Source organism: Calypte anna, chromosome 2, assembly GCF_003957555.1.
Source record: "Calypte anna isolate BGI_N300 chromosome 2, bCalAnn1_v1.p, whole genome shotgun sequence".
NCBI classification, from domain to species: Eukaryota; Metazoa; Chordata; class Aves; order Apodiformes; family Trochilidae; genus Calypte; species Calypte anna.
In genome coordinates this window covers 59233941-59250034 of record NC_044245.1, presented here as the reverse complement: position 1 = coordinate 59250034, position 16094 = coordinate 59233941, and the positions used below count along the sequence as shown (strand labels likewise).

Below are 16094 nucleotides of genomic sequence, written 5' to 3'. Positions count from 1 at the left end.
ATACATGCATATAGCAATCTGCTCCTCTTATAACACTTTTTTGTGAGCAGCTCAATTAACCTAGTTCAGATTGAAGCATGAGTCTTGGATCATTCCCTGATCTTCTCTCACTTAAGCTAAAGGTGGTTCCCACCATTTGGGGAAGAAATTATTTCATGACAATATTAAAAAAATAAATCAGCATTTAGAATTGTAGTCAGTCATTACATGAAAGGCCATGCTTGATGTATACAACAAAAGTGTATTTCTGAGAAGCATACGCATACACATACACATGTACAGTGTTTGAATTGCTCTTATATGTCACAGTCCACCAGATTAAATCAGAGCTTGCAGAGAAGCACAACAGCTATTAAAAATGATTCATCACACTTACTAATATGGTAAAGCACACAAACTACAAACTAGTAATTAGACTTTAGGACATTTGATAAAAAATGTTTTTAAGTGTTCTGTAAGGACTCACCCTTAAAACTCCTTACTTACATGAGTCCATCAAATTCAGGACACCAATGTATTCATCAGGATTGTTTATGTGAATAGGAATTACTCATGAAGTGTAAAGTTTGGCACGAATAGGCACTGAATTTAAGCTCTTCTCACTTTTTTAAATTTTAAAATTATAAAAGAAATAAAATCAGAAGCTTTACTCTTGCTTAGCACAAGGACAATGTATTATTAATCTTTTGTGAGTGTCTTAGTTCCAGACCACAGTACAAACACAAAGAAATATAAGAACAAACTTCTAGGACTGAGATGTGCTCTCATTTATACCAAGATAGATCTGGACAGGCTTCTTTGATTTATCTGTGCATAGTCAAGAAGAACATTTCTCTATCATCTAGACAGGAATTGCTCTCATTGCAGAGCCCCTAACAGTGTGCAGAACAAATTCAAACACTTCTGCAGCCAGAAGAAGCCTTTACAGCATGAAGTCTCATAAAACCACCAGGAGAGGCTGAACTAAAAATAAGGGGTTTAGGGATCCACTAAATTTAACACTAAACAAAGAAATATTGTAGTGACATTTACACTGAAGAACATACACACAAAAAAGGGGATTCAAAATCTAGTTATCAAAGACTGAGACTCTCAAAACTGTCAAAGGAGGATAGAGAAAAGGTTGTGAACACTGTGCATTTCCAAACCCCAAAGGACCCAATCTTTTGTTTCTAAATGAGCAGGTATAAAATGGAGCCTTATATCTGCTTCAAGACTACTTGGACTTGTAATTACAAGACTTCTAAATTTCTTTTTTTTATGTCTTTCCTATGTAACCCTGATCAGCTCCCCTAATCCATTTATCTTTTCACAGATTCCACAGGTTTTAAAGTCATAAAGTCCTTCCTGAAACATCTTTATGACTTTACTAACATCTAATAACATGAAATACTACAGCTCAAAAGCAAACTTGAATAAATGACCTTGAAAAACATGAGACATGAGCACAGCAAGAAAATTATTCTGTATACAGAACTTAGAGCAAATCAACTGTATCTAAACTAGAACCAATATGACTTGTTCCTGCCTTCTTGTAGGCTGAAGGGTGGAGACATCCCAAAGGCACTGACATGGTACCATGATTTTTCCTTAATCAATAAACACAAGTTTGATTCAATGGAAGATAAATAAAATGTAGCTGGGAACTAAGATGGAATTGTTCCCATGAGTACTGCCACTGAAACAGTCTCAATCCAGCATAACAGGGTCAAGGTTTTACTGTGTGCATCTGGATATTGAAAGGCATAATACAAATGATATAATTCAAAGTAAGACTACTCATACACATCAAGAGGAAACCAAAACAAGACTCTGGTGGCTTCACTGACTGCTTAAGTCTGGCAGGTAAGGTCCATATGTTGTTACTCTGAGCACAGAGGTAAGCTCAACACTGGGTCAACATCTGTTATTGTAAACAAATTTAACAGTTCAGCTGAAAAACAAAGTCTTGCAGTCCCAAAAGATGGCAAAAAGTCCAGTAATGGTCACAAAGTGGCACTAACCTGTCAGAGGAGACATATAGCCATCAGAATGTAACTGCAAATTCACTATTACAGGAAAAAAAAAAACAGGAAAGGAAGCATGAAACAAGGAAAAATGGTATAAATCTTGATCGTCTATCATAATCTTCATTAATTAGAAGACTGTTACAGTGATCGCCAAAAGCAATCATCTCTGATGTCAGAATTGTAAATTAAAATCTCTGAGGATGTGCTCCACATCCTGGGAAATACCTGCTTTTTGAAGTATTTCCTCCTTAATTCAATAATGTTATCAAAGGCAGTTTGTGAAGAAAGAGAATTTATTCTTAAGAATCAAATGAAAATTTCAACCTGACAGGTCAGAATAAAGTAGAATCCTAACCCATACAGACTTCAGCCTTAGAATAATATTTGAAAAGCCCTAAACTAAAGAGACTTGGGTTTCACTCAGTTTTGTTGAATTGATTTATATTGTGATTGAACAGCCTCCACGGAGGCTTTGGCTTCCTGGCTTTACCAGCTGAAAAAACTGCACTGATAATATGAAAGAAAACAACTGTTTTTTCTGTTGTCCACCACAACCTATTCAGTGCAGAGTACCTAGGATGCTTGGGCTTCACTCTGAGAAGTCTGATAACCTCTCATCTTCCTCAGGCTCAGCCTATCCCCATACTCAGTTTATCCTATTAGTCTCACAGTTCAACAACTTACAGTGTTGACAACACACTTTCTCTAGGAACTGTTTCCATTTCATTTCCAAAGCAAGATGCTGCTCTTTTTAAAAAATATAAAAAAACCCCACAGAATATTTTTCTACACTCTGAAAAATCCATCAACAAGTGTGACAACCAACTTCAGACAGCAGGTCAGGCTCCTGGCTGACATTGCTTCACAGCACCCAGCAAGCAACATTACCTCAGTTCATTAATGGTAATCACGTATTGTTTCTTTCATTAATCTGCATAACTTGTGTGGTTAAATCATCACATTCCCATTGTTGATGCTACAGGGTTCTTATCTTTGTTACACTGCCAGTTCAGTGTTGCTTCAACTGTAACCAAACAGTTTAGCTGTGAATGAAATCATTCCAGCTCAGGTCAGTAACAGCCTAGTAACCCCATATCCACCTGAAAAAGTACTGGTAAATGGCACAGAAATCAGAACTCATGTTCCATGTGCTGCTGAGCATCATGGTAAGGGAGAGAACAAGAGAGAGGAGATGAAAGGGAGAGAGAGTGATAGGATGCAAAATTTCACACCTTCAAAGTCACCACAGTATGCAGATCTGCCCTAAGAGATACCTGTTTTCAGTCAAACAAGTAACAGACCAGTATTTTCAGGAGAACACCTGAAATGCAGGAGAAAGTAATCCCAGCCAGTAAGAGAGCTTCAGCAGGGGCCTAATTTAAATGTCCTTATGTAAAAGCACATAACATGGGAAACAAGAACTGTTACAGATGTATGTGTGCCTGCAGGGCTATGAGGTTATTGGCAGCACTGAGACATGGTGAGATGACTTCTAGGACTGGAGAGTGAAAATAAATGGGTAAAAGCTCTAGGAAGAAGAGGCAGGGAAGATGAGGAGGGGGTGTTGCCCTCTACATCGTTGACCAGGTAGTGCCCATGGAGCTTGGTCTGGGTATGGGTGAGGAGCTGACTGAGAGCTTATGGGTCAGGGTTAAAGGGAAGATTGGGGCAGGTGATAAAGTGGGGGTCTGATACAGGCCACCTCACCAGGAAGGCTGAGCAGATGATGCCCTCTATAGATGGACAGGAGCAGCTTTGTGCTCAAGGGTCCTGGTCCTGATGGGGGATTTCAACCACCCACAATATCTGCTGGAGGGACAACACAGAAAAGCACCATCAGGCCTGGACTGCACTGATGACAAGTTCCTGCTCTGAGTGACAAAGGAACAAATGAGAAAGTTGCTATACTGAACCTTATTCTTACCAAGGATGGCTGGTGGACAACGTGAAGCTTAAAGGCAGCGTTGGCTGCAGTCACCACTAACTGTCAGGATCCTTATGGACTAACTCAATTATCACAGAAAACCATACCAGTAATACTTACACTGTGCTTCCTGTGAGTACCATTTCAGTCTAAACACTACTTGTCTCTTCAAGGAACATAGACCTCTGAAAAAGAAGATGAGAATACTCTCCATCAACACAACCATGTGTAATTCACAGAATCATAGGAATTTAGGGGTTGGAAGGGACCTGTAAACATCATCTAGTCCAACCGCCCCTGCCAAAGCAGGGTCACCTACAGGAGGTCACACAGGAACACATCCAGGTGGGCTTTGAATGTCTCCAGGGAAGGAGACTCCACAACCTCCCTGGGCAGCCTGTGCCAGTGCCCAGAACAGGGGACGTCACATTGAAAAAAGTTCTTCCTAATATTTATACAGAACCACCTATGCTCCAGTTTATAACCATTGCCCCTTGCCCTATTACTAGTCACCCCAAAGGAAACCTTGACTCCGTCCTCCTGGCACTCACCCCTTACATATTTATAAACACTGACAAGGTCACCCCTCATTCTCCTCTTCTCCAAGCTGCAGAGCCCCAGCTCCCTCAGCCTTTCCTCATAAGGGAGATGTTCCACTCCCTTCAGCATCTTGGTCGCTCTGCCCTGGACTCTCTCAAGCAGTTCCCTGTCCTTCTGGAATTCAGGGGCCCAGAACTGGACACAATATTCCAGATGTGGCCTCACCAGGGCAGAGCAGAGGGACAGGAGAACCTCTCTGGACCTACTAACCACCCCCCTTCTAATGCACCCCAGGATGCCATTGGCCTTCTTGGCCACAAGGACACATCGCTGGCTCATGGTCATCCTGCCACCCACCAGCACCCCCAGGTCCCTGTCCCCTGTGCTGCTCTCCAGCAGCTCAGCCCCCAGCCTGTATTGGTACCTGGGGTTGTTCTTTTCCCGGATGCAACACTTGTCCTTTTTGTAATTCATTAAACTTCTCCCTGCCCAACTCTCCAGTCTGTCTGGGTCCCTCTGAATGGCAGCACAGCCTTCTGGGGTGTCAGCCACTGCACCCAGTTTTGTGTCATCAGCAAACTTGCTGATAGTGCACTCTGTTCCCTCACCCAGGTCATCAATAAATATACTGAATAGTACTGGTCCTAGTACTAACCCTTGAGGGACTCCACTAGAAACAGACTTCCAACCAGACTCCACCCCCTTGACTACAGATCTCTGGCTTCTTCACCTTTTGAAACAATAGGGAAAGGATATGGGTTTAATGCTTTATTTTTGCTTCATCTCAGCTGCTTTAATATTCCTAGAATCTTGTGTACAATGCTTTTCCCTCTAAATGCTCATGTTTTTCCCATTTGTCCAATATTGATTCACCTCCTGCCAGTTGTACAGAACTCAAATTTAACATTTTATTTGGATACCTTGTTTTCAACAAACTTAATGAATTTTACTAAGAGAGCTCAGAAAACAAAAGACACTAGTTAACCAAGTAGCTCAGAGCATGTAGAACCTTATTTATGTAGATATCCAGTAAATATAGTGGCTTTAATTTTATTTTTACCAAGAGCTGGCATGACAATGAATCGTCTTTATTATACTTATTTTAATGTAGTTATTTAGAATCCTGAAAGACAGTGACAAAGAGATCATCTGGGACCTTTTCTATTCAGAAGTAGGATCTGATTAAAAGTAACTTGATTCAATTACAGAATTTAAATACTTTCTCTGGTTTTCTGTCATTTGGAAAAAAAAGACCACAAACCTCTGATCTGCTTTAAAGTTTTAGATTTTATCAATAAATGGTTGTGAAATGGCAAATTTCTTGGTGTAAGCTGAATAATTATCAGACATGCCAGTTCATGTTAAGAAGCTACGAGATTTTTTTCCAGGGTGAAAAAACCATAAAGATATTTTCAGTATTTAAGAAGAAAAAGAATGCTCCAGAAATTAATCTTCAGTGGAATACATACACCTAGAATAAGTGGACGTATTTGCTGCTTTAAAATGCAAAGCACTCATCCTAAAGCACACCAGGTTTTAGTAAGACATAAGGGCAGAAGGACATATTAACAAAGCAGGGACTCTGGCCTCTTCCTTGGAGGCCCTGCCCATTCTGCTGGAAAGTCAGCTGAAAGCCACACATCTTGCATCAGCCCATATGACCAGCAATAGAGTCTTCAAAAGTGTTATTTTTTTATTCTTCTCATCATTTAACCACACTGCACAGAATCTAGATTCGAATTGGTATCAGTCCCATTGAAAAAGAAAAAAGTGAGGAACAAGGAAGGGGTCTCCACAGGCAAGACACTACACAAATGGAACAGAAGCACCAAAGTCTGACTTTCCATATGGCTGAACTACCTCTTGAAATGGGATATAGGTTCAGCTGTGATGCAGAATATGAATACAGTAGGAAACCAGTACAAAGTTAACTTGAAGCTGTCAGGTTTAATTAATAGGTACTTTTAAATGACTGATGCAAACAAAACATCAAGATCCATTGAGTATAAAAAGGTGTAATAATCAATCCAACGAAGACACTAATCTGAGTAGGGAAACATGCAGGTCACATAACTGAAAACTGATTAAGCAAATAAGTTACTTGGTACAATGCAAGACACACTGAATATCTTAAGTACCAGACCAGAGCTGACACAGCTGCCTCACTTTTTTAGTAGAGCTACAAAAAAATTTGAAAAGAAACAATCTTAACTTTTATTGCTTACGTATATCTGACAAAATTTTATGCCCCCCTATGGAGACCAATCTGTATCACAAATTTAACACCTTGGGCCTTGACTCCTGTGTAATTTTTTAAAGAAGAAAAAGGCTTCTTAATCCCTTAGACTTTTAGAAAATGTTTAAAGAGTTTTCACTACCTTCAGTTTCCTGTTTCTTCCCTTAATACCATTCAAACTGTGCATTTTTAAAATCACCTGTTCAGTCTTAAAACACTTCCTCTCAATCTGCCATTCAAAGAATCTAAGGACACAGTGATTCCATCCAGTTCAGTCTTTCCCCCAGTGGCACAAAACAAGCTACCAAATAGCTGTCCACACAACTTCACAAGCTAGAAGCTATGCTGAGAATTCAGAAGTCTGGAATAATTCAACACCTCAGCACTCTTACCCTGTACCAACAGCACCCATGGACAAAGCTGGCACAGGTTTGCTACAGCATTGTCAGTTCCCAACAGGTATTCTGGCTCTTGTTACTCAAATCAGGCAGCTCTTATGCTACAGAAACATGAGAGTTTCCAGTGTATAAAAATCCATCCAACATCAGCTCGATCACTGATGCAGTCTGCTCTTAGAGAGCTCACTGTAAGGCACAAACAGCGATTTCTTAGACTGTCCTGAAATCATAGTAGGCATTTTAAAGGATTTCTCCCAGAATCAAACACAACAATGACAAAGAAAAGGGAAAAAGATGAATCATCTGAAGGCCATCACAATTCTGCCTATCCATTCTGTTCATCAAACAAATGCAGTTGTTTGGGGTTTTTTTCTGTTCTTTTCTTTTGTTTTTTCAACAAAAACTACAGGGAAATTAAAAAAAAAAACAACTCATACATTTTAGAGCTTCAAAACCAAAGCCACATAAAAAAGCACAGCTTTATTAAAGAAACACTGCTGATAGATCCAGGCACCACAAGAGTCATTCATAAACAAGAGTGAATTACATTTAAAAGCTGAGCTGAAACTGTGTGCTGTTTTAAAACCATTCCATAATTAAGCCCAAAGAGATGACAGACATTTATTGACAGTTACTGCAGTGCTCCCATGATGTATTATTAGGCACAAGACCAAGTGCTGTTAATCTCCTAGCAAGTGCAATCCTGTCTCACATACATAATGCCTGAAAATATCTGATGATATGGCCAATATTTTTAAAAGGTAGAAGTCTTGAGTTTCCACAGAAATCGTTACACTGATTAACCCATCAAAATAAAAGTGTCATGTAAAACAAAAAAAAACAGGAGAGAATTTGCCTAGTTTAAAACCCATTTTCCCACATGAGGAATGATGTAGAGAGGAAAAAAAAAAAGAAAAAAAGGCTATCCTCTTGCCTTACCTCAGGTTTACCTTAGCAGTGTCAAGTCTGATCTTTCTGCTTGCCTAGAAACCTGTCTGAAACAAGTGTGAACATCAGTCAGCTTTTACCCAAGAGAACGGAAGTGCTGAATATTCAAATCATAGGTTTCTTTCCAAACTTTCTACTTTGTTTTAAGGAAGCCTTAAGAAGAGCAAATAAAGAGGTTTGAAATCCTCTGAGCGAAGCTGACTTCTTTCTCTGAATGTCATCTTTAGGTTATTACAGAACCATGCAAATTGCCAGGGGGAATAAGCAGAGTCGTAAGACACCTTTTCATCTGAAATAAGTTTGGGTAGTGCAGGCTGAACTAAAAATTTGTCCTCCAGTTTGTCACATTTTACAAACTCAATCTTCTTCCAGGGAGAAAGATGTGGCAAGTTGTTTTTTTTTTTTTTTTTTCAAAAGTAACTCCAGGACAAGCACTGCAGAGATAGAGAGCTCACTTCTTCAAAAATACTTCACCAAAAGCGAGGAGGGTTGTCAGGGGTCTTCGGGACAAACGCCTTCTTCCTTGGGACTAATCTTAACCCATTTTGAGGGCCAGGGCTGAGGCAGTATATTAAAACCCTAGGGTGGTTCTGAATCAAGACAGACCCTTGATTTGCCTTCAAAGTTTATGGTCTGATCTCGCCGAGGCTATGCACGCAAATTCTTATTAGCATGTTTAACAAACATTAACTATGACTGACATACATATTCAGAGCAAACACTCCTTATGATCCAAACTGAAATTCATAACCACGTTAGCTATATGCGTTATTCAGCAGATGTAGCCACCTGACTAAAGACCTAATTTTGTGTAGACCTTCAAAAAGGCCCATAAACCCAGCGGGAGCTCAGCCTAAGCAAAACCTACAGGATTTGGGGCTCCTGTGCAGTTACATCCCAGGGCACACCATCGCCACTTCAGTGACGGAGCGGTGCACGCTGCTTCTGCGACCAAAACGAAAGGCCACCCCACAACAACACAACAGGCAAGCAAATCAGAAAGTGTTCTCGGGCAGTTCAGGAACAAGCAGAGGCCGCCCCACTCCGCAGACCCGAGCGCCACTGACCCCTGCCCCCAGCGCCAGCCCCGTTACCTTCGGCCGCAGTTCGAGGGCTGCGGAATGGTGGGGCTGACGGCCGGGAAGGCCGCGGGGAGGGGCGGCTCGGCGGCGGCCCCGGCGCAGCTCGGAGCTGACACCCGCCCCAGGGGCAGCGCCGCCGGGGCCGAAGGGAGGTGGCCAGCGGGACCCCGGCAGGAAGGACGGGGCGGTGAGGCCGCGCTTCGCTCCCCGGGTCTCGTTGCGACCCTCGCTCCGCACACGGCTCCGGCCGCGGAGGGGACCCCGCAAGACAGCGGTCGGTGTCGCCTGCCAGCGGCAAAGTTGCCACCGGCCAGCGCCGGCAGGGCGACACAAGGCGGGCGACACAAGCCCCGCCCCCAGCCCCTCGCCCACCGGGTGACCCCGCTCCTCCCGCCCGCCCCCTCTCACCTCAGGCTCTGCCCCCTCTCCACCGGGACCGGGATCGGGGCCGGCTGCTCCCGCTCCCGGCTCTCCAGTTCGACCCGGCTGCGTGCGGACCCGCCGCTTCCGACACCGCCGGTGCCGGCCGCTGAGCGCCGTCTGCCGCCGGGGGCACAGGGCTGGGGGCGGCCCTGTCGGCGGCGCTGGCCGTGCCGCGGGAGGCGGTCCCTCCCCCGGGGTAAGCTCCCGCCCTGCAGCCGGGCTGGGAGAGCCGTGGGGGTCCGTGGCGGCAGCGCTGACCGCAGCTCTTCCCCGCGGGGCGAGGAGAGTCAGGGGGAGGCAGTGTTCCTCGTCCTGCTGCCAGGCGGCAAGGTGATAACGGTGTTACTATCGATACCTTGAACCCACCTGGCGTTCCGCGGCTTGCAGCTTCCGCCCGCCAGCAGCTGCCGGGAGTTACCCAAAAACTAAGCCCGAGACTGACTTTAACGCGCTTGGAGTAGTGGATGCGCTCCCCCCGCCGATGCGCTCGTCCCGGCCGCGCAGTCGGTCCCAGCCCGGTTTACCCCTTCAAAATCCCCTCGCAGACTTAAGAGCAACAGACACAGCGCGGCTCCTGCAGAAAACTGCTGTCATCGAGCCCACGCAATGCTTCCCGTGGCCGGGGAGAGATGTTTTCCCGAGTTTCTGACTAACTATGGTGTAGCTGTTACCCGACCGCATCCTGGGAGCCCGGCTGGGAAGCGCGTTCGGCAGCAGTGCCCAGCAACCCAGCCGCTGCCTTTGCGAGATCGGGGTTTTGCGCGGACACTGTTCCCCAGGGTGCAGCTCAACCATGCAGAAAGAAAACACACTCGTAACTTCTATGCTTTTACTAACGAGGATGTCTTGCTGTTTTTGTTTTTTCCCCTCTCCATCCCCCCTTCCCCCCTCCCCCCATCCTCCTACAACGAGTTGCAACGTATTTGCAAGGATTGAAATAGATTTTCTCAGGTACCTCCTTTATCTCTTGTAATTTTCTTTAAAATGTCTCCGTGGCTACTCTTTGGCTCCAGATTTTGGTCAAAAGCCTGGCAAAAGAAGCCTATGGGTTGCACATCTGCTGCAAGATGTTCTCTGTCCCCACGTCACTTTGTTGATACCATCTGTAGCTATTAGGGAGGTTATCTTTTTAAGTACAAATGTACTTCATTCTTTAGTATTTATTATTTTTAATTTTGTTATTGCTTACATTCATTACAAAATCCATTGCATTTCAAGGGAACACTTCATTGCCCTTGAATGATTTGATTTTCAAGGTAATCCGGAATAAATAATTGTCAATTTAAATATATTGCCTTCTACTTTCATTTCATACTTGGTTCTTGCATTATGCACACACAAACAAACAGAACCATGCATTCAACCTTGCTTATATTCTCAGCTCCATCTTGGCACAGCTGCTTAAGTGCTCTCCATGAATCATTCCCTCAGCTCTCCTGCTGAAGTCTATGGAAGTATACAGGCACTACAATATCTGACCTTGTTTTTACCACTACTAAAGAACTATTCGAAACCACTTGCCTTCCTCATACAGAAAGATCTTTTTATTTTTACTTGTTTGCTGCTTGACAGCACACATAGCCTGGAACATAATTCCACTGGCATGAGGTTTTCTTGCACTTACTTTTTTGTGCCTGTTCCCTTTATTTATCCATTTACTTTCACCTCTGTATAGCACAGCTTTCCTCAAAATGTTCTGTGTTAAAATACACTGAGGTCTACCTTTATTATTTCTAATTCCTAAACTGTAATTTGACAAAGCTATTCACACTATGAGCCCAATTCTGTTCACAAACTGATGGGGTACTATTATCTTCAGAAGTTACCTTTCGGCTTGCACTGGATCAAACCCTGCAGAGAGTGGTTGCTTGTGTGTATTTAAAGTTTAAAACAATATTCTCCCCTTACCCCAGTTGCACTGAACTGCAAATCTTAATAGATGCAAACATTCTAAAGATACTGAAAAGGCATAGGTAAGATCAATAGCAGAATGCCACTCATAGGGTCAAAACCAGTTCCACTTTTTTTAATAGATGGAGAAAAGTTTGCAAGGAGCAGTTAACTAGTCGGAACAGGATCATGTTATTACAGCCTTGGCAAAACTGGTGATGAAAACGGGGTCTCGGTCTGCAGCCTTCTTCAGACAGTGACATTTCTTTTGTGCTGCTTTTTGCTGATGTTCCTTGTAGGCCATCTCCTGTGTGCCATTCCCCACCTCATGCAGGATACCCAGCTGCAGCAGCAAGGCACTAGGCTCCTATCCAATCCTTCTGAATGCCACAGCAGAAACAGTGGGCCACAAAATGTAAAATGGCAGCTTTTTTCATGCTTCTGCTTGTAGAAGGATCTGATAGCTACTGTTCTTTCTTTCTTGTTTCCAGGTTTGTCTGGAGTAAATGTAGGCAAGTTTGTTTTACAATCAAGTCTTCCTACTGTTATTAAGAAAACATTTATATGATTTTCTTCAAGCATCTCCCTTTGCACAGGAGTGTGGTTGTAGTTTTAGAGTTCAAAAATTCCATTTTCTAATTTGACCTGTTCTTTCTCCAAATGAAATCACTGCCTGAAGTCCCAATTATGTCAAAGGGAGTGTGATTAAACAATTTTCAGGTATGTTTACCCATTTATTCTCACTAGTGTTGCCATTGCTTCTGTTCCATATCCAGAAACTACAGTGGCGGTGACAAAAGAAACACAGAAGCACAGCTTAGTTTAACTTTTCATTTAGTTTAAATTTTCTTAAATATGTGTATATTTTTTTAAAAAGTAATAAACTTAAAAGTGCTTACACTTTTTATGTGTTTCCACTGCTCACTACAAGCAACTTTCATAAAGAAAAAAACCCAAACAGCTTGAAGTGCAACACTTAAAGGTTTTTATCTGAAAGTTGAAAGAAGCTGGAATGTTAACCCAGGGCTGTGAAGAGGAAAAGAATTCCTCTTCCTTTAGACTCAAAATAGGATGACTCTTAGCATTGCTTTTTTGTTGATTTGTTCAGATTATCTTCTCAGTTTTTATTACTGCCATGATGAACTTGGTTTAGGTTCTCAGCTTGTTTGCTGCCAACACCAAGCTGTGTGGTGTGGCTAACACACTGGAGGGAAGGAACACCATCCAAAGTGACTTTAACATGTTGGGGAGGTGGCCCATGCCAACCTCATAAAGTTTGACAAGGCCAAGTGCAAGGTTGTGGTCAAGGTTTGGGTCAGTCCGGAGCCACAGATACAGGTTGTATGGAGGATGGCCTGAGAGGAGCCTTGAGGAGAAGGACTTGGGGGTGTTGTTTGGTGAGAAGCTCAACATGAGCTGGCAATGTGCACTTGCAGCCCAGAAAGCCAACCCTATGCTGGACTGCATCAAAAGAAGCATGGCCAGCAGGTCAAGGGAGGTGATTCTCCCTCTCTACTCTGTTCTTGTGAGACCACACTTGGAGTGCTATGTCCAGTTCTGGAATTCCCAGCACAAGGACATGAAGCTGTTGGAGTGAGTCCAGAAGAGGGCCATGAGGATGATCAGAGTGCTGGAGCACCTCTTTTATGAAGACAGTCTGAAAGAGTTGGGGTTGTTCGGCGTGGATAGGAGAAGGCTCCAGGGAGACCTTATAGCAGCCTTACAGTACCTGAAGAGGTCCTACAGGAAAGCTGGGGAGGGTCACTTTATAAAGGGTTGGAGCAATCTGGTCTAGTGGGAAGTGTCTCTGCCCATGGCAGGGGGTTTGTATTTAGGTGATCTTTATGGTCCCTTCCAACATAAACCATTCTAAGTTTCTACGATTTGTATCATCTAATCCAGAAAGAATTTTGAAGGTCAATTAAGTGTTTCTGCTGAGTGTCAAAAAGCTCTCTTGAAATATATTCAGCTTCTTGGGAGTCTTTAGGAATAAGTATTATTAGGGGTTAGGGATTATGTATGTATCAGTACATGTGTTTTACAGATGAAGGATCTGGGCCCCCATGGTTAAATTACTTCACAGGTGACTGAAAAAATGAGATGGGTATAGGTAGTAAACACATGTACTAAAGCTGTAATTTTGTAGTTTTCCCCTGGTGTCTCAGTCAGCCAAGTTGTTTTAGCTGCAAACTGGTATAAAATGTTGTCTCCATCTGTTTGGAAGGAACAAAGTAATGACTTGGACGTCTTTGCAGAGGATGTGCCTAGGAACAGTGGCGTCTAATGGAAGTTGAGGTTTATGTATTAATCCCTTGTAAAAAAGAGAAATCACAAAAAAAGGAAGGTGATAGTGACCATGAATTTTGGGCACCCAGTGTGTGTGTAGACTGTGGAGACAGATGTAGAAACTTGCTCCTCAGAATTGGTGGCAGGCACAAAAGGAAGCCTGAATCCCACTCCTCAGCTCTCATAGCAGACAGAGTTCCCAGAGATGGGGAAGTGAATGTGCTTGTGAAGACTGTTGGAAACTATTATCATAATATTTTTGATTGATTGTCACAAAGTATTGCTGAGTATGCTTTTTGCAGGCAGAGAGAGGCAGATAACAAAATGCTGGTACCTGTCATGGAGATAATGAGGGAGGGAAAAGGATGGGAGAAAAACAAGAAAGGGAAATGAAGCATCACTTGCTGCAGTTAAGAGTGATTTTTCAAGTGAGAAAATAATTAAATTGAACTTCTATTTTGTGACTGCAACCACTTCCATGCAGGACAGCTGATGGAAACAAATTTCTCAGTGTTAAGAAATTATACTGCAGATAGAAGTGCAGTGGGGAAGGCTGATATGATTGTATCAATGACAGTGGTAGAGACAATACTGTAGTTTTGCCCTCAAGTTATTTGTGACTGAAGTGGTCATCTGCAAAATATTAATGATCCGTTAAAGTGGCCATGTGTGTATGTTAAATAAATATAACATTTTTTGTGTATTTATATTGTTTTGTGTAAGAGGAAGGAAAGTTTAGAGCTCTCTACAAAATAAATAGAAATTATGTAACTTGCTGCAAGCAGGATTTACTTTTTATATTAGAGCAAATTTTTCAAATTGTTTCAGGGAAAATTACCCGTGTTGGAAAAACACAAGAATTGATAAGCAAAGGATAGTAGAAAGTCACAGAAGACATAATACTGTGACTGTGATGATGGCTTGTAAACATTCCACGCTCTTTTTGTGTGGAAATAATATTGTTGTGAGTTACAGCTGTGATATTTCCTATTTTAGTAGACACTGGGTTATGTTACATCAGTTTTGCTACAAGTCACAGCAATGATATTGGGTCTTTATAATCTCTTGTATCCTGTTGCAAGAGCACAGTCATAACAGACAGCATACAAGCCACCTTACATTTAAAGGTAGACTCGATTTTAAGATAGTATATGCAAATCTACCCTGAAACAGAAACTTCTTTAATCTTGTTAAAGGTGTTTATGTTCTTCTCATTGGTTCACTTCCAGAGTCACAGGGGTGGTGGAGGGGACAGTCACTTTGCCAAGGAAGAAATGTTTAGCTAAATGATTGGCTGTTTGGCTCTTCAGTTTGAAAAATGAGACCCAAATACACATATTAACATTTATCAAAACAGGAACTTTATGATTAAAACACGTATAGTAAGGTTTCAACTACTTTTTCCAGAGCAGATGCAAACTTAAGCTGTAAACTGTCCCCATGCAGGTATCTGGCCAAAGTGCCCAACTGAGGTGGCTGGCATGGTACTTCCCACCCAGGCAGCAATGCTGTCCTGATTATAGACCACATCATGTGTTCAGAAATTGCTCATCTACAAATGGTTTATATGTAAAAAATCAGCATATGTCCACCTCTGTGTTGATATAACAAATTCTGATAGCCATACTCATGCTGAAAAGATATTTTACTAGTGTCAGGACTTGCCCACTCAAAATACCCAGGCAGAAAACATTCTGTAAATGAGAAGAAATACAGAGCATAAACTTCAAGCAGTTTGGAAATTAAATTTCGTCTGTCAAACCCAAGGATCAAAAATGAAATCATACTTACTGAATAAAGTCAGGCAGCCAGAAAAATGCAAATATTCCAACAGTGTTAAGCTTGATCCTGCCCTGCTTTGGGCAAAATTTCAACCTCAAGGGTTAATGCTTCTTAAATAATTAGTTTTAATTAATTGTGTAAATTCACATGTAGAAGTATTATACTTGCTGCATGATGAGGTTTGTGGTCTGACGGTCTAAGCCATTTGGCTGAAGATCAAGGACAATGTCAGAAGAATAACATGAAGATGATCTCTGTGGGGTTTATCTACCCTGTGGTCCTCAGAAAAAGGTTAATCCAGAATTGACAAGCTTCAGATTTTTAAAATGGATCATTAAACCAAGCTAGGCTACTGTGTTGATTTTCTTATTCAGAACTGAGGATTTATATATTAAAATATTAAAATTTCTATACATTGTATTAAAATATTCTTTGTATATTAAAATATTCTCTGTATATTAAAATTCTCTTTGGAAAAAAATGAGGTCCCCTTAATTCTGATTGTCAATACATAGAAATTTTAAAAACTTTAACAAAACCATACTGAAAGTTGTTTCAGATTAATATTTAATAGTC

The 16094-nt window shown here is 42.0% G+C and overlaps 1 protein-coding gene across 2 annotated transcripts in view; it reads right to left on the bottom strand.

Annotated features, from left to right (window-relative positions):
- The window catches only part of KCNG2 (potassium voltage-gated channel modifier subfamily G member 2), a 62282-nt gene extending 53045 nt beyond the window's left edge, over positions 1–9237 (bottom strand). Inside the window, exons 1-3 of one of the 2 annotated variants that reach the window (XM_030445424.1) lie at positions 9150–9217; positions 8058–8102; positions 4054–4118 (exon numbers count right to left, since the gene is read on the bottom strand). The gene's annotated coding sequence lies outside the window, so the exon portion shown is untranslated. Of the gene's footprint in view, positions 1–4053; positions 4119–8057; positions 8103–9149 lie in introns of both variants that reach the window. The other variant, XR_003987209.1, reaches the window with a different exon arrangement.
- Positions 9238–16094: the final 6857 nt, after the last annotated feature.